Here is a 25121-nt window from a genome sequence, read left to right on the forward strand (position 1 = left end):
CTTTTAAAATGTCAGTGATAATGAGAAATTTGATGTAAGTATTATTCTCATCCTTTAAAAGGACCTGCTGTTTCTTTTGGACTTTGTGGCCAAGAGTTTGGGCTCCAGAGTCACATTATTTTAGGTTTGTGTCTCAGCTCCGCTGCTAACTTCCAGTATGAACTTGACAAGTTACTTAAATCCTCTGTCTTTCACTTTCTTCATTTGTACATAGGAGAAAATGCTATTTAACTAAAGCATTGTTAAGAGGATTAAATGAGTATTCATGAAGTGTTTAGAAGAGTAGCTCGTATACCTATCCCTCAATAAATAATAGCTGCAACTTTTAGTACTGTTCTTTATACCTTTGGTATTTAAAAATTTTACATGGAATTTTGATCACTCAGAGTTTAACAGTACTTTTATTTTTCTGAATACTCATGCTCTTCAGTTTTAGGAAACCTTTTTATATTCACTAATAATTTCTCTTCTCTGTTTGCTCTGTTCTCTACTACTGCCTTTCTTATTTTTTTTAAAGATTTTGTTTATTTATTTGACAGAGAGAGAGATCACAAGTAAGCAGAGAAGCAGGCAGAGAGAGGGGGGGAGGCAGGCTCCCTGCTGAGCAGAGAGCCAGATGTGGGACCTGATCCCAGGAACCTGAGATCATGACCTGAGAGTCTTAAACCACTGAGCCACCCAGGCGCCCCTACTTCTGGCTCTTCTTATATTGGATTTTCCTGGAATCAGGATTATTTACATTACATAATAAATAACGAAGTTTTCTCATCTTTTTTGTTAAATGAAAACTATCTCTTTAAATAAAAAGAAGTTCAATAGTACATACATTATAGCAGGAGCCATTTTATGGAGTTTGCTTATTGATGATTTTCTGAATTCTTCATAAATACCTGTTTTGTATGTTCTGTTTTAATATACTTATAAAGGAAAGTTGTATATTTTCTAGAAGTTTTGAATGCTACTAGCAAACAGTTGTGTATTCTGTAATAAAAGTTTTTATGTTTGATACTTCATGTGACTTCTTATATGTAGCTTTTAACAATTTATATTTTTTTTCTGTTTAGATTTAACAGAGGTGTGTGTAATGTATTAGCTCTGAATTTTAAACTTAACAAATTGTTTGGTAATAATCAATTTTACTCTTTAATTAGTTTTCTAATTACTTTTACCATTTTCCTTAGAGATTTTGTTATTGCTTGTTGTGTAAATCTTCAGTTGAATTTGAATTAAGCTTCTCACTTGTGAGAAATAAAAGGATTAAAAGTATCAATTTACCTTTGTGGCTTTTTTTTTTTTTTTTTTTTTTTTTTTAAGAGAGAGAGGGCAGGAGCATAGCCATTCACAGGCAGACAGAAGCAGGGGGCAGGGATGGGCACAGGAAGGGAAGAGGGAGAATGCAGGGCTCAATCTCAGGACCCTGAGATCATGACCAGAGGCAAAATCAAAAGTTGGATGTTTAACAGACTGAGCCACTCAGGTGTCCCCAGTTTTAACTTTTGAAAAACTGCATTTAATTGCTATAGAATTTGCCCCCCAAATTTCCATGTTGTTATATTTTTATTAACTCTTGAAATATTTTCACTGGACTACTTATCTCATATAATATTTTTGTTTTAATTTCTACTTAGGTTTTGAAGTAATTAACTCAAAATGGATCAAAAATCTGAATGCAAGAGCTAAAACTCTCAAGTTCTTAGAATAAAACATAGGGGTAAATCTTCATGAGTTTGTATTTATCATGTATTAGATATGATGTCAAAAATATGAGCAAGAAAAGAAAAAAAATTTGATTTCATAAAAATGTAAATGTTTCAGAGGACATCACCCAGAAAGTGAAAAGATAACCCATAGAATGTGAGAAAATATTTGCAATTCATATATCTGGTAAGGTACTTATACCCAGAACATATAAAGAACTCTTTCAACTTATCAGTAAACTGACAAGCCAATAAGAAAATGGACAAAAGGTCTAAATAGATGTATCTCCAAGGAAGATATACAAATGGCTAATAAGCACATGAAAAGATGCTCAAGATCATTAGTCATTGGTGAAAGGCAAATCAAAATTGTAACAAGTACCACTTCATATACACCAGGATTGCTATAATCCAAAAGGTCAGATAATAAGTGTTAGCAAGGCTGTGGGAAACCAGAACCCTCATACACTGCTGGTGGGAATATGAATTGGTGCAACCAATTTGGAAAATAGTCTGGCTGTTGCTCAAACAATTAAACACATAATTACTATAGGACACAGCAATTCCACCATAGATATATAACCAGGATAAACAAAAACATATCTACCTAAATGGAAATATTTATCTATACAAATTCTTGTACATTAATGTATGTGACAGGTTTATTCATAAGAGCCAAATGGTGGAAATAACCCAAATATCCATCCATTGGATAAAGAAAATGTGGTCTATACATACAAGGGATTATTATTTGGCCTTATAAAGGAATAAAATACTGATACATATTCCAATGTGGATAAACCTTGAAACCATCATGCTCAGTGAAAGAAGTCAGATGCAAAAGACTGCATATTATATGTTTATTTCAGATTAAATGTCCAAAACAGGGAACTCTATAGAGACAGAAACTTGATTAATGGTTGCTGGGGTGGAGATGGAAGATTTGGAGGGTTGGGTTGGCTCAGACTGCTAAAGAGTATGGGATATTTTTTTTTTTTTTTTTGAGGTGATGAAAACTTTCTAAAATTGTGGTCATGGTTGCACTTATCTTTGAATATACAAAAACTATCAAATTGTACACATTATATAGGCGAATTATATGTCATGTGAATTATATCTCGATAAAGTTGCTAAAAAATAAATTCTACATGACTAACATTGCTGCTTCTGGTTTGTTGTTCACTAATTATCTTTGTCCAACCATTTATTTTTAGATGATATTAATTTATATTAATTTTCAAGTTGTCCAATTGATCAGAGTTCAGTCATTTTATGTTCTGTCATACATTTTAAAAATTATCTCTTTTGTTGCTCTGTAATAAGTGGAATAGGCAGTAACTCTTCCCTTGGTTCTCTTAGAGTTACTTAAAAGGTTTCCACAAGTGTTTTTGGTTCTGGTTCCACTGTGGTGGAATAAACCTATTATAGCAACTCCTCCAGCTGATTACAAATACAGAGCAAAATACAAAAAGAACCACCTGTGAACTCTCAAAAGTAAACAACAGCAGTATTGTGAATTGGAATCAAGCTTAAGTCTGTGTTTCTTCTGAAGCAGTTTTCCCCCAGGGCATGCCCTTAGTCATGGATTAGCACAGCAGCATAGGCAACTAAAACTCCAAAAGAAACCAATCCTTGTGGCCAGAGGAACCAATCAGGAGAGTGGAGGACACAGGAAAGGAGAAAGCTGAAGAATGGGGCCCCCTAATTTCTGTTTATGAAACTACACGAGACTCAGGGCTACAAGCAGGAGACAAGATCAAAACACCATAGCAGGGGCACCTGAGTGGCTCAGTGGGTTAAAGCCTCTGCCTTCGGCTCAGGTCATGATCCCAGGGGCCTGGGATCGAGTCCCGCATCAGACTCTCTGCTCCGCAGGGAGCCTGCTTCCTCCTTTCTCTCTGCCTGCCTCTCCGCCTACTTGTGATCTCTGTCTGTCAAATAAATAAAATCTTTAAAAAAAAAAACCAAAAAAACCACAACAAAAAACACCACAGCAAAGGATTAATGGAGCAGAAATGAGATTCACCCAAGTCTCAGATTAGTCCCTGAATAATGCTCACCTGAGTTGAAACCAAACCAATGCTGCAAAGGGTTAGAGAACTGAAATGAAATTTGCACTGTTGCCTATAGATGATAAAGTAGAAATAATGCTTTGAATCTAACCGTGGTGACTGACTGTTAATGGTGTGTGAGATAACTGAAATAACAATGAGATGCTTCTATGCACCTTATTGCAATGTCCAAAATCTGCGACACAGATGACGCCAAATGACGGCAGGGGTGTGGAGCAACAGGAACTCTCATACTTTGCTGGTAGGCATGCAAAATGGTACAGTCACTTTGGAAGACAGTTTGGCAGTTTCTCACAAAACTAAACATACTCTTAACCATATGATCCAGCAATTGCACTCCTTGGATTTACTTAAAAGAGTTGAAAACGTAGATCCACACAAACTCATGCACAGAGATATTTATAGCAGCTTTCTTCATAATTGCCCAAACCAGGAAGCAGCCAAGATGTGTGATGGCAGATGAATGGATAAATAAACTGCGGTACATCCAAACAATGGAACATTATTTAGCACTTAAAAGAAATAAGCTATTAAACCATGAAAAGACCCAGAGGAAACTTAAATGTTTATTACTAAATCAATTATTCCTCCTGAATATCCTTCCCTCCCAATTTTCATCAATCTGTAACTAAAAAACTCCATACATTTGATTAAGCATCTTATTTTAGAAACTTTATATTCTACTTCTGTTACTCTGATGTCAACATTTTTTCTGATATTATTTATAATACTTCTCTCCCACTTTAATATTTATAGCCTGTTCTATTAAGTCACAGCTCCCTCAATCATTACTTCTTCCAGTCCTCCCACTGCGATGCAAACTATATGAAGAATAATTTTTGCAGACGAGGCGATATACTTTCCAAACATTGACAAACCAGACAATGTCCTCTTTCTTTCATATATAAACAAATTGGAAAGGGAGAGGAAAGGGAAATACATTTAAAGATCAACTGTGTTTTAAGCACTTTAAAAACCCATCATCTCATTTTTTTTTCTCTTATTTTGACCTTGAGTGATAAGTATTATTTCTGTTTTACAAATAAACAATTGTTAATGCCTCGAAAGAGAAAATATTTTGCTTATCTATGTCATAAATGGAAGAACAAGGGCATGATGTGAACCCTGGTTGTTCTCCAAAGCCCCTACTCCTTCTTTGCATCACATTTCATCTTGATTGGTTTTTCACATGTTGAGGAATCAGTCAGTTAGTCCTTGCCTTCCTCGGGCCCTCTGGGTGTCAGACATGGGTGTCTTCATCCTGCTAGCTCAGAAACACTCACAGATCCTCACCAAAGCAGGCAATCTGTCAGCAGCCTCTCATCTAGAAGCTGGAATAATAATAGCTATTATTCATTGAGCATCTACAGTGCTAGGCACTTTACCAAGTGTTTTACTATTTAAATATATAATTTCTATATTACAGATGAGACAACTGAGGCTGCCTATTAGCACCTTGCTGGTAGGTGGTGGAAACAGGATTAGCTTGCATGTCTCTCTAACTCCAAAGCCCATGCCTTAACCTCATGTTATTCTGCCTTCATAAAGTCAGTGTCTGGTATCATTAGACACACATATACCAACCAATCAAATTCTTCCATTATTTTCCATTGTGTTAACCTATAAAGTTTGATTGAATCTCTACTGTGACTCTCTAATTAGCTCTCAATTCCTCGTTTTGGGATTGGAAGGCTACTCTGAATTTCAGCTCATTTTTTGTCGGATGTTGTCTGACTTGCCTTCTTCTTTCCATTTTTTTTTTTTAAAGACTTTTTATTTATTTTGGAGAGAGAGAGAAAGAGACCAAGAGACCACACTAGTGAAAGAGAGCAGGGAGAGGGGCAGAGGGAGAGGAGAGAAACTTAAGCAGACTCCCTGCTGAGCATGGAGTCCCATATAGGGCTCAATCTCAAGACCCTGAGATCATGACCTGAGCCCAAATCAAGAGCCAGCCGCTTAACTGACCGAGCCACCCAGGCTCCCCTACATTTTTTTTTTTTTTTTTTTTTTTAATATCTCCTGTTGCCTGGGAGGACTGGATCTGGTATGCATTGCTACCTGCTTGTCTTCTAGTATTTTGGTTGGCGACAATGTTTCTTTCCCCTTGATTGAACTTCCATATTGGATTAGCTTAGATATCATGTTGAGACACTCTTTGAGGCATCATTTCTATAGCCAAATTTAGTTTCTCTGCTTCTGTTCTCCATGGGGTCAGCATACATGCGTGAAATGGAGTTTACCTGATAATTAGAAGATAAGATGGTCTTGGAGCATGACTAGTAATAAGGAACCCAAAAGCTATTCAAAGCAGAAATACATAAATGTTGTTTGTCAGTGGGTTCATGAGGGTAACTGGTCCTAGAAAAATATGATTCTTTGTAAAACGAAACAAATTAAATTGTGCATTGAGAGAAAGAAAGAGAGAGAGAGAAAAGAGTAACCTGTAATATATCTAGAGTAGGACAATCTAACTTAAGTTAGATTAATTTCTTGTTAAAGAACTTATCCTTATTTATCCAGCATTACCAAAAAGGAAAAAAAAAAAATCAGTCATTCCGTTGAAGTCCAAAGATAGTTCCTAATGGTTTGCAAGGTCTTGATAAAGTAACCCCTGTTGACTATGCAACTTCTTTTTTTTCCAATTCCACTTATAGAAGGAAACTTCTGGTTATGAAATTAGCATCCAAAATATCTTGGAAAAAGAAAAATAGGTAAATACTACAGCAATAGAGGACTATTTCTTTTACAAATTGGTGTCCTGATGTCACTTGTGAGTTTGAGAGACATATGTTTATCAGACCTGGGAAACTGATTGACTCTAGGTGTTTTGACTAAATTACATTTAGTCTTGCAAAGCTGAGGATTGGGCAGTGGGATGTGGGTTACTGTATCAATGTACAGCTACTTCATGGACTATCTCCTGAGGGACTATCCATTTCCCTTACCATTACTACTCTCTTAATTCTCTCAATAATGAAAATACAACCCAGTATAACTCACTTTCCTTTCTCCACTGTGCATTTCCACTGGGGTCACTGAATGCTTTCATTTAGGCCCACATGAATCATGAAGGAAGTTATGCACAGAGACATAAACACACATTCTGTGGATATAAGATGAAGTATGAATTTAATTCTATTAATAACCAGATTCTAGTTTAAAAGTGATTGGTGTCTTATTTTCAGTATATCTACAACATTGTTTCTCAGACCTCACAGGGCTCTCTCGACCTGTACTTTAAGACCCCTCTTAGGGTATTTTTATACCCCACTCTTCAGAGACTTCAATTTAATTTAATTTAATTTTGTTTCTAGAGTTATATCACAGAGAATTATTAGTTTTTAATTTTTGACATCCTTTTTTCTTGGAGTAGAAATTAATCCTATGAAAGTTTTCTTTCAAATCTCAAACATAATGTTAAAAAGAAAAATAGACTTAAATATTGAGCTAGAGAAAGGAGTCTAAGGGGGTCCTCTGGTTCTGCCTTTGCCATGGATGAGGACTTACCTGGATGACACAGTACGGTCAGTTTTTTCCTTGGTTGGGCTGGGACTGTGGTCAGCTAGCTCCTGTCACCCACTGATTTTTTGAAAATAGGAATTCTGGACAATAAATAACACAGTGCCACAAAAACAAAAACTATGCTTAGACACTACTTAAATGTCATTTTGACTAAACAACTTGACGGTTATTTGCTTTGTAGGAAGAGAAAGGGAATTGAGTTTAAAGTTTCATGCTTCAATAAAAAACCTTTATTTCTTTTTTTTTCTTTTCTTTCTTTCAAGAGAGTGCAAGTAGGGGAAGGGGCAGAGGGAGAGAACGAGAATGAATCTCAAGCAGGTTCCATGCCCACTGTGGAGCCTGATGTGGGGCTTGATCTCACCATCTTGAAATCATGACCTGAGCCGAAATCAAGAGTTAGAAGCTTAGGGCACCTGGGTGGCTCAGTTGGTTAAGCATCTGCCTTTGGCTTAGGTCATGGTCCCAGTTGCCAGGGTCCTGGGGTTCTGGGATCAAGCCCTGCATATTGTCATATCTCTAACTCCAGGTTATCAGCTGAGATGTTCAAAATATATGTCTTCATTATGTCATACATTATTTCTAAACATGTACCAGTGTAGGTGAAATTCAGTGGTAATTAAGTATCCATCTTTACTTGAGTACTAATTGTTTACTATCTAGGGTAGATTGGTAAGTTTCTTATCTTTGTAGAATGGACAAGTTGTATAATACCTCATTTACAGTTTTCCCCCCAAGACATTATTACCCTCCATCAATTAAGTGAGTAGGGAAAATGACATATGGAGGATACCAAGACTATCCAAGAAAATGATAAGTCCTTTATTTATCTTTCAATCAACAAATATTTGTTGAATAATGTGTTTAGTACTGAATTCAGATCATTTTGTGTGATACTTATCAGCATACTCTAGCCTTAATATTTATTCTTGAAGGGAGGAGTGGGACAATATTCATTGAGCACCATGCCAGGTAAATCATGTCATGCATTTCAGTTACTTTTCAATGTCAGTTAGGCAGACTTCAAATTTCCATAGAATCTGAAATAATGGTCATAAATTTCAAGATTTTAAAAATAATATTCTCTACAATATTTTTATTCATATTCTCCACAAAGTGTACATAAATAATTAGCATCAAGGCAATCTTTTTGTCATTTTGTATGTTCATTTTCCAAACTACCATGCATATTAACCCAGAAGAAGATGATGAGATACTAGTGTAATTACATCACTGGTTAAATTTCTTTATTTAAAAATAACTATTCTGGATGGCTGGACCAATTTTCTAATATAGTTTCATTTTCCAAAAATTCTCCATTATGGAGTTAAATATTTGAAAATCTTAGTACAATATAAACATGCCACTCTCCTAGGTTTCTCTTTTATTCCCACTGTATATGCCTCTACATAGAATGTGAACTCTTTAAAGAAATTCAAGACTGTTTAGGTCACTGTTTTATCCCCAAAGTCTAACTCAATGAATGTTTATTGAAAGAATCACTTTAAAAGAACCTTCATACAAGGCAGTAACTATAAATATTTAAACAATACCTTATTGCTAGCTTTTAAAGTAATTTCTCAGCAGATTTAGTGAATGAGACAAGTCTGTTTAATAAATTATAGTATTCAACTGTAAATTTCCCATCCCTAGTTTTCTGTCTTCTTTTTGGAACATTGTGCACTGATTTGGTAAGCTTTTCCACAAACTTCAACATTTTAATAATTTCTCTAAGGAAAAATTGCGGAGTTAAAATTTGAATTATGGCATGAGCTTTACCTAACAATCCTAGCCTATGAATAATGCTTTCCCTCTAATATTTGTGTGCCAGTACTCATGTTTGGAAATTTTATAAAATTATTCCTTTGCTCTTCATATTTGTTTGCCTTTGACACTGTAACAAATTACCACAAATTTAGTGGCTTAAAAGAGCACAAATGTGTTCTCTTGCAATTCTAGAGGTCAAAAGTCCATAATTTCACTGAGCTAAAGTCAAGGTGTCCCGGAGCTGGCTCCTTATGGAGAGAATCCATTCCTTGCCTCTTTCAGCTTCTAGAGGCTGCCTGTGTTCCTGGCTCCTGTCCTCCCTTCATCTTCAAAGCTAGCAAGGCAGCATCTTGCTTCTGTCTTTGTATTGCCTTCTTCTTTATGCAAATCTCCCTCTACATTCTCCGGCAAGGAAATGTGTGATTACATTCATGGCCCATTCAGCAGATTCCATGAGAATCTCCCCATGTCAGGATCCTTAATTTAATCACACCTGCAAAGTCTGTTTTTACAGTATGGGGTAGTATTCATAGGTTTTAAGCATTAAGACCTAGACGTTTGGGGGGGGGGCATTGTCTAGTCTACCATACCCTTCCCTATTTAATTTCTATTAATATCTATTTAATTTAAAATCTGTGATGCTTTCCTGATTGGCTTAAAATATGTACTAAAAGATTTATTTTTATTGATGCTATTTGCTACTTTCTGTTTTACTTTTATTTACTTTTCAAAAAAATTTATTTGATTTATTTATTTGGGAGAAGAGAGAGAGAGAGAGTGAGGGCACACAAAGGGAGTGGGAGGGAGAAGCAGACCACCTGCTGGGCAGGGAGTCCAACCCTGGTATCATGACTTGAGCTGAAGGCAGAAGCTTAACCGACTGGGCCACTCTGGCGCCCCTACATACTGTTTTAAAGAATTAAATAATTTTAATAAAAGCAAGCTAAATCATATTTTCACAGAGAATACAAATTTTTATAAAGCTGTCATCTCCAAAATTTCCTGAATCTGTTCCTTGTGGTGGTATTGGGGAAGACGGTGGAAGGTCAACGGGTGGAGAGGCAGTTAGTTTGGTCAGTGTACTCTTCACACCCCAGAAAACAGGAGCTGAAACTGGTAGGATTTATTTCATTCTGTTCTGACTCTTCTCCCCTTCTGCAAGCTTCCTTTCTTTTTGTTTTTGTTTTTCTTTTTTTAATGAGAGGGAGAGAGAGAGAAAGTGCGCAAGGGCAGGGAGTTGGGGGAGCAGAGGGAGAGAGAGAATCTTAAGCAGGCTCCATACTCAGCACAGAGCCTGATGTGGGGATTAATCTTACACCCCAGAGACCATGACCTGAGCAAAACTCAAGAGTCTGTTGCTTAACCAACGAACCACTCAGGCACCCCTGCAAGCTTTTTTATTTATGGAAGATGAAAATGTCAAAAACAGAAGACATGTGTTTACTCAGTTTCACATTCTTACCCGGGCTGGTGCATTGTTCTGAATATTTAGGTACCCTCTAAAATGTCTGTCCCTTGCATCTGTGCTGTTTCCAGTCTCTGAAAAGCTTGTCAACTCTCTCCCTCACTGAAAGCACTTTCTTAGCCTTTGGGCTTAACCAGGGAATCACAGTCTCAGGGAAGTCTCTGTAAGCCCCTCCCAGGTGACCTCAAAACACCCAACTTGCAGCTATGATTATCACTCATCACCCTGAATCACAGCTACCTATCTACTGGTCTCTCTTCTCCTGCAGCTTGTGTGCTCCCTAAGGGTGGGGTCTGGGTCCCTCAGATTGCACTACCTAACATTCTACCCAGCACAGAGTTCTGTTCACTAAATGTGTGTGAGTAAATTCAATAATTGTGTGCTGACTAAATGAATGTCTCATTTACCATTGAGTTTACCAATTTCACTAACTTTCCTAACATTGGAATTTTTGGCACATGCACATCCCATAAAGTGTGAGGCATAGTAAGATAATGTGGAAAGTTTTTCATTTATCATTATAAAAACATAAAACATAAGTAGTGGTATTACAAAAGACATCAATATGTAAACTACTGTCTCTATTTTGGGGGTGGAATTATATATATCAGATCATACACTGGCACCTGAAATTGTGGTTCTTGCTAAATGGGCTAGTCAAGATGGAACAAGTATGTATCAATATCCTTCAGAAAGTAGGTCATACAGGTTCCACCTAAGAACTCTGACAAAGGAAATATATATACACACACACATATATACGAGTGTGTGTGTATAGATATTTATATTTTTTATTACATAAAATAGTATAAGATATATAAATATATATGATTCTTATAGAATCTCAGAATATTGAGACCATGAGGACTATAGAGATCATTGATTTTGCTGTGTGTGGACGTTACTTTTAAAGGAATACAGGTATGCCTGTAGAGGTATTGATCTGCCCCAAATCAGAGAGTCAGAACTGAGACTAGAATCCAGCCCTCCTGCATGATTAGTTTATTGCTATCTCTACCATGCCATAATAAAATAATTGAAACATAGTTTTCAAAAGTCATGAGGTCTTCCAAAATTCTAAACCAGATACATAAATTTGCATTTTTTTTTCTCCACCTCGTGGTAAGAAGCAGTGAAAGAAAACCGTTAGGATCCCACAGCTTGGATATACTGAGGGAGATGTTCGGGTGCTGCTCTGACACGTTGTGGAATGGCACCTCTGAGGCAGGTGCGGCCTCTGCCATGGGTAGGGAGCCACCTCTGCTCGGAACAAGAAGCTGCTGAGTTAGAGAACTGCTTGACAAATCAGGAAGTTGCCACCTCGAGGGCTGGCTCCAAAATCCTGCTGGGGATTGGCTCACGCAAGAGCATCAGAACAGCCGTACCTAAATCATATGCGGAGCCTTCCCTCCACGGGAGTCTGGGAAATAGTGGTTTAGTGTAAAAGAGAGGACTCCACTGGTGTTCCTTCTTTCTTGGATGAGCATGGGACACATTTAATAAGACAATGGATGTGAAAACAGTTTGTCACAAAGCCTTGCAAAATGCCGGCTAGTTAGTATTATTCCCCCTGCCATTTGTGCCCGTCTTGTTATGCCTACCTGGTGTCTTTTAGCTTATGTGGTGTGCTAGTGGGATGAAATACAACTAGCTTACTAGAATATCTCTTACTTATCCAATCCCTGAATATATCTGCCCATGAAAATAGTACAAAAGGGAATGGGGAATATGATATCTTTAGCTTGGACTTATTTCCATGGCTAAGTTTAGAAAAGCGTTTTAATGAGTCTTCTTGTTAGCAGGCTATAGCTTAATGCCATTTGGCTCTCCCTGAAGACTCTTCTAAAATTATTCCTGATCTTGAGACTTATTTTACTTTAAAGTAAGCGGACATGCTCTGAGTCTTGAGCTGGTTCATTAATTGCCTGGTGAGGAATGAGTCACTGAGAAGACTTGCTGGTGTACTTTGGCAAAATTTGGGCCTATTAAAACCACATTCAGAATCTAACACGCTGGCCTGGGGAGATTGACTCCCCACTATTCACACCTCCCACCCCACCCCGTGTGCTGGTGGCTGCACTGATCTGTGCCCTCTGTGACCATCCAGCCTGACTTCAGGTTGCCGTCCTTCTCACTGGCTCTCCCCTCGCTTCTCCCAGTCTTTGCCATGACCCTCCTCAGTCATTTTTATTTCCAAGTCTTTGAAATAAAAATGTAAAGTACTTTCCTACATATGTTCTTTAAGTTCTCTTGGATAATGAGCCATCGTTATTGTGGGTGAGAAAGATGATCACTGATTCATTTTGTGGGGAAAACATGATACAAATTAATTTTCAGTATTGGCAGGTATTTGTACTTACACTTCCCTGTGCTTAAAATAATATTTCCTGCCATTTGAAAAATGAATTCAATATTATGATTTGTAAATATTGCTTATAAGAATTAGAAAACTTTCTGTCAAATGAGGCTATCTCAACTGTGATTGCATGGTGGTAATTCGAATTTGCTCTGATGATGCTCAGGCCCTTGGGCAAACTCTCTGGTCTTCCATTTTCCTGCGTATGAAACAACACAAGTTTCATCTCTACCGTTCTCACATTTTTTTTAAAAGATTTTATTTATTTATTTGACAGACAGAGATTACAAGTAGGCAGAGAGGCAGGCAGAGATAGGAGGAAGCAGGCTCCCTGCTGAGCAGAGAGCCCGATGTGGGGCTCGATCCCAGAACCCTGGGATCATGACCTGAGCCGAAGGCAGAGGCTTTAACCCACTGAGCCACCCAGGCGCCCCCCGTTCTCACATTTTTTGAACTGATGTATGTTTAGCTACCCAGCTAAAACTGATGACCCTTGCCTAGCTCCCCGATCTATCCCTAAAAATAAGGATTTTAGGATCTAAGATTAAAAAGGGCATTACTGGGTTCACCTTTTTAGTTTTCTCCTCCTTTTACAATCTATCTCTTCTCCCTGTGCTGATAGATTTTAAGATGATGAAAAAGGCCCCGAGGTGTTGTCTTTCTCTACGTGATCAGAGCTGGAGGTGGATATGGCCACGAGGAGGTGACAGTGGAATTATTTTTGAGCCTTACTTTTCCTTAAAGAAAGTAACAGGACATACCTCACCAGAACAATGTCAACAAGGGAAGTTTTCACTTTCTTCCTTAGCCTGGTTGCTCATCAGGAGCAGTTACATATTCAAATGAATCTGTCAGGGACAAGAGTCTGGTGCTTGAGTTCCTGCTCGGCCCGATGACATTGATTTGTGAGCATAATGCTCGGCTGCGGGATGTGTGACAGATAAATTTTATCAAAATTAAGGCACAATTAAACATTTCATCTTCCTAATTACTGGCTGTAGATTCAGCCTGATGACCATGTGCTGTAAGAAATCAGCGACCATTACACATTTTAATGGAGCACAGCTGTCTTACAGCTTGGTAATATTTGCACAGTGCCACAGAACTGTAATTTATGATAAAAAGAAAAAATGTGTATTGGCGCTTTTTTGCCAAAATAGATTAAGGATTCATATACTTTAATGAGATTTGGACCTAGTCTTGGATTATCGTTATAAATGATTTATGTGCATGTTGGTGGACTCCTGTAGTTCAGAGTTGATTTGTGTTTTGGTCTACCAATATGTAATTCAATATCTCGTCTTGAGCCAATACTTATCACTTTCCCCCTTTTCTATTTCTTTTGCATCTTACCTTTCTTCTTGTCCTCTCACAAAGAAAGACAGATGGGAAGGTAACAAAGCAAAAAGGCCAGGGCAGGAAAGGCCTTGTGGAAAACAACTGTAGCTTCTTAAAAACTCCCTGGGAGCAAGTGTGGGGAAGGGTGGAGCTGCCCGCAGGGCGTGGACCTGTCTTGACCAGCTCCAGCCCTAGGAGTAGCCGCCGAAATCTCCAGCACACCAGGTTGCAGAGCTGCAGGGAGCCCCCACAAGGACTAAACCTGACTGCAACATTGGCCTTTGCTCTTTTAAGAGAGGCGACTGACAATTAAGCCTTCCTCCTCTTCTGCTTCTTCATTCATGGTGGGGGGGAAAGACTCATTTGATCCCCTTTCCTGAGATTAGGTAAGAGCACTAATGATACAGACCCTGGTATCAAGTTAGTTACTAGCATAAAAGGCAACGGGGCAGAGCTACAACTCCTTACTATTACTACCGTAAGGACTTCCGGGTTGCGAATTTGGCTCCACTTCCTGTTAACTACCGTTGGCATGTGTCTCTTTATTACCCTTATTACCCTTCTCAAAAGTGCATGATTGTGAATGAATGGTGGTCCACAACTCGGTCACTGGTAGGGTCACAAATAGTCAAAACATGTACGTGGAAATTGTATATACACTGCTAGTGCCTGATGCATAGTTGTGAATAAATTGGGGAGCAAACGTAAAGCGTTATATCTGACTGGTAGGTACTATTGCCGATTAAATTATTGCCAGGTAAATTAATGCCACATCTCTAATCCTCCTTATGTGAAAAGGATGCGTATCTTTTCAGAAATATTTCTTTTCAGAAAGCTCACTGTGGATGAGAGAAAAAGGCAAGATACCAGAATCTACATGAATCTGCTCAATTTAGGTGTTAACTTGCCTACTGCAAACAGAGAACATATCCTAATGAATTCAGAAGGTTTATATATATATGTAACAGGGAAAGAAGAGCTCATCATTTTATCATCCCGATCTTCTCCAGGCTTGATTTATTTCGGCACTCATATGCTGGAATGTTTCATACTGTACCAGGTTGCATATGCTTGCACACTAATTCTCAATTGCCGTATGCAGTTTGTGACAACCATCTGCTTCGACCTCCCTTTGAGTTCTTTCTCCCACTCAGCCCAGCTGAAGTAAAAATATGGACAGAAACAACTTCTGCAGGGAAATGAAAAAGTTAATAGGAGAGGGAAAGTTATATTGTATATCTGCCTTTTGCATGGATGTGCTCCTGCAACTTATGCTCCACTTATCAAATATTTCTGAAATGCAAAGCCTGACACTTAGCAGAAAGCTGTAAAGAATGCCATGTTTCCTCTGACAGTCTTGGCTGTGGAAGAAAGGTAATAATAAAATATGTACATCCAGTGCACATGGCAACGCTAGAGCCCACTAGCACTGCTCCAGCAACCTAGACTTACCTTATGTAGCACCTTGTCACATACCCGAGAGTGAGGGGGGGGGGGTGGGTGGGAAGGAGGAAAGAAGAGAAAAGCAAGCGTATTTGAAAATGCCTGAAAAAAACAAACAAAACAAAACCAACCTATCCTGAAAGTTGACTTATAAAGGAGGGTTGATACGTATTTCCTAAAAATTATTGCATCAGGGTATAGGGGAAAGACCCTCTATAACTACAGATCTCAGATTTTTTATCTTTTTGCATGGAGCATGAAAGGAGAAACAGGAGAAGGCATCCGAGAATTTTTAAAACAGACATGAAATTTGTGTATCTGTGTTTGAGAGAGAGATTAAAAAAACAAAAAACAAAAAAACAAGGAAAGCTTGGGTTTTTAAAAAACACACCACTGTCGTGAGAATGATTGCATTTATTGTAACTGCATTAAATCAAAGGTATGACCAGTTGTATTGGACCTGACCTCAAGAATGCTGAAAACTGAAAAAATTACATGTTAAAAGCAGTGAGAAATTCTGAATCTCTAAGTATGTAAATCTAATTCTACATCCGCATCCATATCTATATCTCTCATCCAAATTGATCAAAGTATGGTATCTAGATCTTCCATATCATATACATATTTCTAACCACAAAAACAAAGAAAAATGACCTGGGGGCCCAAGAAGAATAATGGTATGGGAAATTTCTGGGACAGGAAGAAGGAGAGAGGAATTAAAAGGAGGATGACAAATGAAGAAAGAAAAAGACTGGATATGTCTAGAGAGAACTAGAGGAGTGATCTGAAGTCAAACTGTTATACTAGTATTCAGAAGACCACCATCACAATCTCTCTGTTCCAAAATCATTAATATTTCTACAGGAAAAACACAAAGTGAGAACATGAAATGAAATTGGCAGATAAAGACAAAAAAATGTCCTGGATATAGCAATGATGAAGTTCAGATGGAATCAAATATAAAGCCTGGTGAATCATTACTAAAATGGGCAAAATACAAGTTCAGTTTGTTCTCTTAGAGTCTGAACCACCAGATTCTCTCTAAATATAATTGATCATTTCTAAAAGTCACAAGTCGTGCAAATATTGTTTGTTGCATTTTACCTTTCTCTTTAAGCCTAAGTGGTTTATCAGAAGAACTTCAGTTGACTATATCAGAACCGGGTTATTTAATTGGGGGTATATTACCTTTCAATTATTGAGAGAGAGATTTAAAATCCTTTAAAGAGCTCCAAAGGGAATAGTTAAAGATCAATTATGTAATGGTTTAGAGCATGGGTGTTGGAATCAGGCTGGGTTAAAATTCAGCCTGATTTTGACTCTGCCATTTATTAGCTTATGAACTTGAGCCTCAGTTTCTCTATTTGTAAAATGACCGAGTAGAGCACCTGCCTTATTGTTGTTAGGATAAAGTAAGAACATATGTAAATCTCCTAGCACACTGCTTAGTATGTAATAAATGCTCAATAAATGATAGTTACTTCCATTACTGTCAAAAGTCTAGAGGGAAGAGATGATAAAAGATTCATGGGAATGGAAAGGAAAATGCAGGAAAATGACCACAGGCAATATGCGGCAGATGGGACATTGAGTTCTTTCATGGGCAGGTGGGGCATGAGATGTTCAATTTGGTTAGTCGAGAAAATGTGATCTTTTGTCATTTTATGATGTTGAAACTTAAATATAAGGATTACACATGCCACCGATTCTTTGGCAAATACTGTATAAAACCACAACACATAGTTCCATTTCTGGAAATAGAATTCCTTCTCTACCGAACTCAATTACCATACGATGGCTAAGCTTTGCTACCTTTGGTTGATCAATGCTTGAGGTCAGTGTGTGTGTGTGTCCATATGACATACGTGAATACATCGTTATGTATACTTCCCAATATTTAAAAAAAAAACTTTTGTAATTTGGATTTTCAAAGATTATCTCTGCTTTGTTTCTCTGAGTCTCTTCCAGAAACTGAAAGACTTGATCACCCTCATTTTTATTTTCAGCTAACTGGTTTCATCTACTTTGATTTGTGTTGTGCAGCAGAATTTTTGGATGCCAGATGCCTAAAACACATAGGTTAAAAGCAGGTCAGTTTCAACACCAGACTATCATTTTACAGTTTAGTGAATATATTTACAAATTCCATAGTAACAAGCCTGTTGACACAGGCACAGTGAAATTATTCTCCTCAACAAATAATCCAGTACAAAAATGTCTTCTGCAGACCCTATGTGCCTATCAGTCACTGATGAGAGCCCAGCACCTGACTGTGGGGCTTATGAAAGTTTGAAGTGGAGGAAGAGGAGCTGTAGCTTGGGGCTCTTGTTAATGACTACAGAATCCTCACTCTGCAGCCAAGCCTGGCAAAGTCCACAAGAAACAGCAGGGCTTAAATAGCTCACTGCTAGTCCTAGCAGGGTTCTTGTCAGTCAAATATATTCACTGCATACCTATTGTGTGCAGAGCGCATCTTTTCACTTGCCAATTCAGCACTGAGAGGTTGGTTTAGCTCTTTTTATCTTTATGACCTGCAGACTGGTAACAGCATTTCTAGCAGTGTTCATTTTAACAATGATTTATTCCAATAAAACAAGGTGGATGTTCCCTAGATATGGCCACCATATGCCCTGAATTTTCTGGGCTAATCTTGATTTCATGTAATTTTATTTTCATTCCAATAAAGGCAATCAGTGAAATACATAATGAAATGTGATTTCAATTTTTTATATTATTCTGAGATTTCGTATAATGAATTGGCATATCAGAAAAAAATATTTTGCTAGATTATGTTTATGGATTTCTTTGGAAAATGTGGTACGGGGTAGGCCTTAGCATTCCTTGTGAAGGGATTTTATTTTTTTTTTCTTGAACTAAAACCACACTATTTCCGGAAAGTGTGCTATCATCTATGTACAACTTTGGTTCCACTGATGGCTTCCCAGCTCCTGCATCTTCCCCTTCAAGGGCCATTAAGGGTTGTATTCTAATACAGTCACGGATCTTACATCTGTTAAGAATCTTTGGGTTTCAAGTCACAGAGACCCCAACTTAAGCTGACTTAAGAACACAGGAGATTTATTAGGTCATACACTTGAAAAGGCAAGTTAGAGCTGGCTGTAATTGAGGCTTAACTTGGAAACTTGTATGATGTTATCCAGGACTGGTTTTGTTTCAATCCCCTGTCCTTCATGTTGACTGTATCCTCAGATTCCACACAGAACCCCTGAAAGCCCTGGCACTTCAGGTCTGAAAATGGCCCCAGCAGTTCTAGACCTTACATCTTCATCCCTCACTGGTGAGGAAAGGAAAGGTTTCTTATGGTAACTTCCATGGAAGAGAAATACTTTCATTACCAAAAACCTTTGCAAACATTTCCCCTGCTTCATGGATTCTGCTTAGGTTCTGTGCCTTGTCATCAACCACTTACGTGGTTGGAGGGGGTTGGGATCCACTAATGGGTTTAAGCCAATCAGGTACCCCCTTTAAAAAAAGTTTATATGAGAAAAAGCAACAGTGAGAGAGAAAGAGAGAGAGAGAGAGAGAGCACAAGCAGGGAAGCAGCAGGCAGAGGGAGAAGTAGGCCCTCTCCTGAGCAGGAAGCCCCACTCAGGACTCAATTTCAGGACTCCAGGATCATGATCTGAGCTAAAGGCAGATACTTTACCAACTGAGCCCCCCAGGTGCCCCCCAGGTACCACTTTTAAGTTTGGGGTGGGGCGCCTGGGTGGCTCAGTCAGTTAAGTATCTGCCTGTGGCTCAGGTCATGATCTCAGGGTCTTAGGATCGAGTCCTGGGTCAGGTTCCCTGTCCAGCAGAAAGTCTAATTCTCCCTCTCCCTCCGTCCCTCCCCCCTGCTCATTTTCCCTCTCTCTCTCTTAAACAAATACATAAAATCTTAAAAAAAAAAAATGGGGGCTGAAGTCAATCATATCTATGCCATGCCATGTGATTAAAAATGGTTCCTCTAAAGCAAAATTTGGGTTCTGTTACTAGAAGATGGGAAAGATACTGGAAAGAATAAAACATCAAATGTCTTCTACAAACCTGTTTGTGGACATCATCAAAACACAATTTCCTAGAGTAAAAAAGCATGCAATGCAAAGCCATCAAATCATGTTATCTGTACACATTGAGTGGTCAGCCAGACTCACACACTAGCTGGAATTTTTTTTCCTGAAGATGGGGCACATAGTTCATAAGATGAAATTTCATTACTGAGACAAAGAGTTACCCAGAGATGTGCAGGTTCATCACATGTAGTCAAAATCACAAATGTCAAATCAAGAAGTTGCAAGTGGGTACAACAAAGAAGTATAATATCAACATTTATTTTAAAAAGCACAGGAATTATGAGGATTCCAGAGATCCTCAGATCACTGACAAAGAGGAACATTCTAGAATTATGAAGCTAAGATGAAATCCTTAAAATGGAGTCTTCCAAACTTGCTCCACTATAAGTAGTACCTGGGGGAACTTGTTCAAAACAGATGCTGGAGTTCCACCCCAAACTTTCTGAATTTGTAGCTCTAGGGGAAGGGCCTAATAGTCCGTATTTTCAAAAATAGGCAAATTGGTGAAACATCATGTTACTCTGCATCCTTTGTTCTTCTCCTGTGAAAGATAAATTTATATCGAATGGAGAGGACACTGCTTGAAATGGCCTCATTTATTTATCCAGCAAATATTTATTTTACACTTATTCTGTTCTAGGTACCATGCCTCTTGGCAGTAAATATAGAGAGAAGAATAGTCAGATAAAGCCTCTGGATTCATGGAATTTATGGTGTTATAGCAAATATGATTAATAAATAAGAAATTCATAGATATATGATTACTACAAATGAAAATTATAGGCTGCTAGAAGAATGATTAGGAGCCCTAGTGTTATCAGGAGATCCTTAACCACTTATCCATTAGTCTGTCCAAGTATGTGATACAACTGGGTCTCCAGTAGTAGGTGACAAACATTAGGACAAGTCCAAGATAGACCATACTCCACTGAAGCATGGCTAGGGAAGCAAACTGGCCTACATCATGTAAGTTTAAAAACATCATTGAAAGAGATCTTGGGAGAAACACCCCATCACGGGCATTTATCCTATTTTCATACATCTCCCCAGTGTTTATTTAAACTGAGAGCTGAAGCTGTTTTCTGATTTCAAAAACCAAATCCCTAGAACCAAGGGATTGCTAATTTTACTACCATTCAACATTTACGATGGCGAATGGGAAGTTTGTGTGTATAGATATAAATGCTGGTGCTGTGTGTTCGAAACAGGTCTTGCAGTTTGGTCACTTTAATCAAAGAGCTCAAACTTGCCTTCATTGTTTTCTTCTGTGTAAAATTTGAATATCGTGAAAGATTAAATCAGAAGATGTTTTCTCACTTGCATTCACAAGAATAGATGACTTTCTATGCTGTTTCTTTTCTATTATTATTTTTCAGGGTGATGATTCACTAACATATGAAACAGTGATATTATGATGCTTCTTTTATAAATGAGAATTTGGTGGGATACATCACAAATTTCATTTTAAATACCAAGGTCCTGAAGCTTCTTGATTCAAACAATAGGGAAGAAATGAATATTTTGACTTTCTGAATATACTTTCAGCTTGACGTTGGTATAAATAGTGCAATCCTATTAATTCTTCTAAGTTGAGATTTAAATACTGTCTAGTAAAAGTGCTATGTGTAAGGCAACAGAGAGCAAAAGTATCATCAGGTGATTCCTTATAACATGTGGATGAACTTCTCTGGTGTTTTAAATTCAAGTTGATAGTGTAATATGGAAAAATTCTCATTTTACACCCAGGATTCTAAGATGGTGTTACCCTTATTGTAAACCACCTTCTTGTTTTCCTCCAAAATAATTTATTATATAACATAAAGTATTGTTTAACTCGGACAGGATTTTTAAAAAGTATCAAACTTATAAACCACTGCTAGGAGACTGAATTACACTGGTCAACACCCCCATGATTTCCTGGTATCTTGAAAATATATCTCAAGATCCCTGTTCATTCTAAAATGCTTGTTACTAGACTGACTTTGTGTCTTTGGAGAAAGATCCCAATGACCATTAGACCAACTCTTCTTTACACACCATTAGCTGCTTGTTTTTTGTAAGTACACTTTGAGTTGTAGAGCTCAAGTATCTTCAGGAAAATTAAAAATTCAATCAACAAATCAGTATTTTAATACTATAGCCTAGGCATTTAGAAATGCTCAAACAGCTGGCGCTTCTGTTGATGATGCTGTTGTTGCTGCTGTTGGTTTGATTTCTTTCACTTTCTTCCATATGTTTTCCAGCATAGAGCAATAGCCACAGAAAATCCATTCTAACGTAAATGAACACGTTTCTCTTCCTTATGACATAGATAGAGTAGATAAAGAAGACTATGCTTGCTGGCAATTACATAACAATCTTTGGTCTGAGTAATACCTGGGTCAGAGGCGGCAGTATCAGCATGGTAAGATGCAATGCTTGCGGGAAATATGTGAGAAAGAAGTTAAAAACAAAAGCAAGAAAACAAAGCGATTGTCCACTTATGAGTACTAGGTATTTCTGGGGTTCAGATGGTGTGCTATTTGTCAGGCAGGAGAAGACAGACGATGAGCCAAAGAAGACATAATTACATGATGGATACCCAAGAGACCTTACAAAGTCATTTGAATTCCTGGATCCAGCCATGCTGTATGCAATTTCACTTGTCACATTTATGAGCCAATAACTTTCTTCTTTAAAACTTATGTTACCTTGTATTTGGTTTTTGCAATTGTAGCCCAAAGTCTCAACTAATATATCAGGTGTTGGAAAAAAATGGCATAAAGTTCTATTTGTGGTTATGAGAGAATGAAAATAGAACCCAATGTTATTTATTGTACATTTGTAATTTTTAGTAGCAAATATTTTGTTTTGATAAAATGGTATGCCCTTATAAATTAAAAGCTACTCAGTTACAAAGTGGGTTAGAGCTGATAACAGTTTTATTGAAGGCAAAATAACAAACCAAGATAAAATTTTTATACCTTTAATTTAGTAATTACTTTGGAATTACATAGTATAGGAGGCTCTGCCCTAGCACATTCTGCAAACCCTTTTTGGAAGAAAAAGACAAATGATGAGAATTCACTCTAGGATGTATTATGGTTAATTATGTTTAATAGAGTCAACCTGATGTCCCAAACCACCTGCCTCTCCAACACAGGTGCCTGTAGTTCAGTAAGTTGCATTTACTAACACATAGAACTATATATTACAAATCTGGGGAATGTTGCTAGAAAAAGGAAATTTAAAAAAATTTTGTGGACTAAACTATCCCTAAAATTATTGAATGATCCTAGGTAACTGAGACCTTACAGAAAGATAACAAATTTTAATAATTCTTAAGCAAGAAAAAGACACTTGGTATGTAAGGATTGTAGAACCCTGGACTTTTGAAAAACACGTCTTCTTTTGATTTAGTGTCTATTGCATTCTTGAGACAAATGCATTCAATATTTGTTTCTGACACCTGTCTCATTGAAAAAAGTTTGTATTAAAACAAAAAACAAAACAAAACAAAACAAAACAGGGATAACTGCGTGGCTCAGTTGGTTAAGCAGCTGGTTTCGGCTCAGGTCATGATTCCAGGGTCCTGGGATCGAGCCCCCCTTGTGTTCCCTGCTCAGCAGAGAGCCTGCTTCTCTGCCTGCTGCTCTGCTTACTTGTGCTATCTATCTATTTATTTATTTAATCTAAATAAATAAATTAATTAAAAATAAAGTTTGTACTTGTCCTTCATTTAAATGTTTACTATAAATGACACATACTATTTGTACCTTACCGGATAAATAGACTTTTTTTTTTTCCATAGCCAACTTTACCTCTAAACCCTCACTTCTAAACCGTCACCATCATAGGTTAATCCCTGGCATCAGAGATAAAATAAAAGGTGCTCTGATGATCGGATATGGAGCCAGCTGTGAATTACAGCACTCAGTCTTTGGACAACATCTTCTTACCTGATAACCATGCTTTCCTACAGGACACTGCATGTTCTTCTTCTTCTTCTTCTTTTTTTTTTAATATATATATTTTTTTATTTGACAGAGAGATCGCAAGTAGGCAGAGAGTCAGGCAGAAGGAGAGAGGGAAGCAAGCTCCCCGTTGAGCGGAGATCCTAATGCAGAGCAGGAACCCTGAGATATGACCTGAGATGAAGGCAGAGACTTAACCCACTGAGATACCCAGGTGCCCCTGCATGTTCTTTTTTACCCATTCCTTCTGATTTTTTTCTTTTTCTTTTTACCTGCCAGTGTAATTAACATTCAGTGTTATATTGGTTCCAGGTGTACCATATAGTGATCGAGCAATTCTATATATTCCTCAGAGCTCATCATGATGAGGACTCTTAATCCCCTTCACCTCCTTCACCCATCCCTCTGCCAACCTCCCTTTGGGTAACCATTAGTTGGTTCTCTATAGTTAAGAGTCTGGTTTTTGTTCCTCTCCTTTTTCCTTTGTTCATCTGTTTTATTTAGGTTCCACATGTGAGTGAAATAATATTTGTCTTTCTCTGACTTATTTCACCTAGCATTTTACCCTTTAGATCCAGTCATGTTGTTGAAAATGGCAAGATTTCATTCTTTTTCATGGCTGAATAATAGTCCATTGTATATACATACTACATCTTCTTTATCCATTCATCTATCAATGGATATTTAGGTTGTTTCCAAAATTTTCGCTATTATAAATAATGCTATAATAAGCATTTATTGCATATATCCCTTTGAATTAATGTTTTTATATTCTTTGTGTAAATATCCAGTAATAGAATTGCTGGATCATAAGGTAGTTCTATTTTTAACTTTTTGAAGAGCTTCTGTATGGTTTTCCATAGTGACTGTACTAGTTTTCATTCCCACCAACAGAGCACAAGTATTTGTTTTTCTGCACGTCCTTACCAAAACTTGTTGTTTCTTGTGTTGTTGATTTAAGCTCTTCTGACAGGTGTGAGGCGATATCTCATTGTGGTTTTGATTTGTATTTCCCTGATTATGAGTAATGTTGAACATCTTTTTATGTGTTTGTTGATCATCTGGTTATCTTCTTTGGAGATATGTCTATTCATGTCTTCTGTCCATTTAAAAAATTTGGAGGGGTTGAGTTGTATTAGTTATATATGTATATATTATATATAAAATATATAACATATTTTATATATAGTGTGTATATATAGTGTGTGTATATATATATTTAATATATAATATATATATTGTGTGTGTATACATATATATACACATATATATACACATACACACATATATATCTATGCCTATGTATATACATATTTTTTGACAGGGTGCATTTGCTTATGTTGCATAGTCAAATACATTAAACCCCATTTTAAAAATGTGAGGCATATAAATTCTCTGTACAAATTCTGTACTAGTTTTAAATTCTTATTGACTAATA

At 37.4% G+C, this 25121-nt stretch overlaps 1 long non-coding RNA gene across 3 annotated transcripts in view; it reads left to right on the forward strand.

The window, feature by feature from the left end:
- The window catches only part of LOC309858860, a 348226-nt gene that overhangs the window by 282007 nt on the left and 41098 nt on the right, over positions 1-25121 (forward strand). The gene's annotated exons all lie outside the window — the stretch shown is intronic.

This window comes from Mustela nivalis (genome assembly GCF_964662115.1).
Source record: "Mustela nivalis genome assembly, chromosome: 2".
Classification (NCBI taxonomy): Eukaryota; Metazoa; Chordata; class Mammalia; order Carnivora; family Mustelidae; genus Mustela; species Mustela nivalis.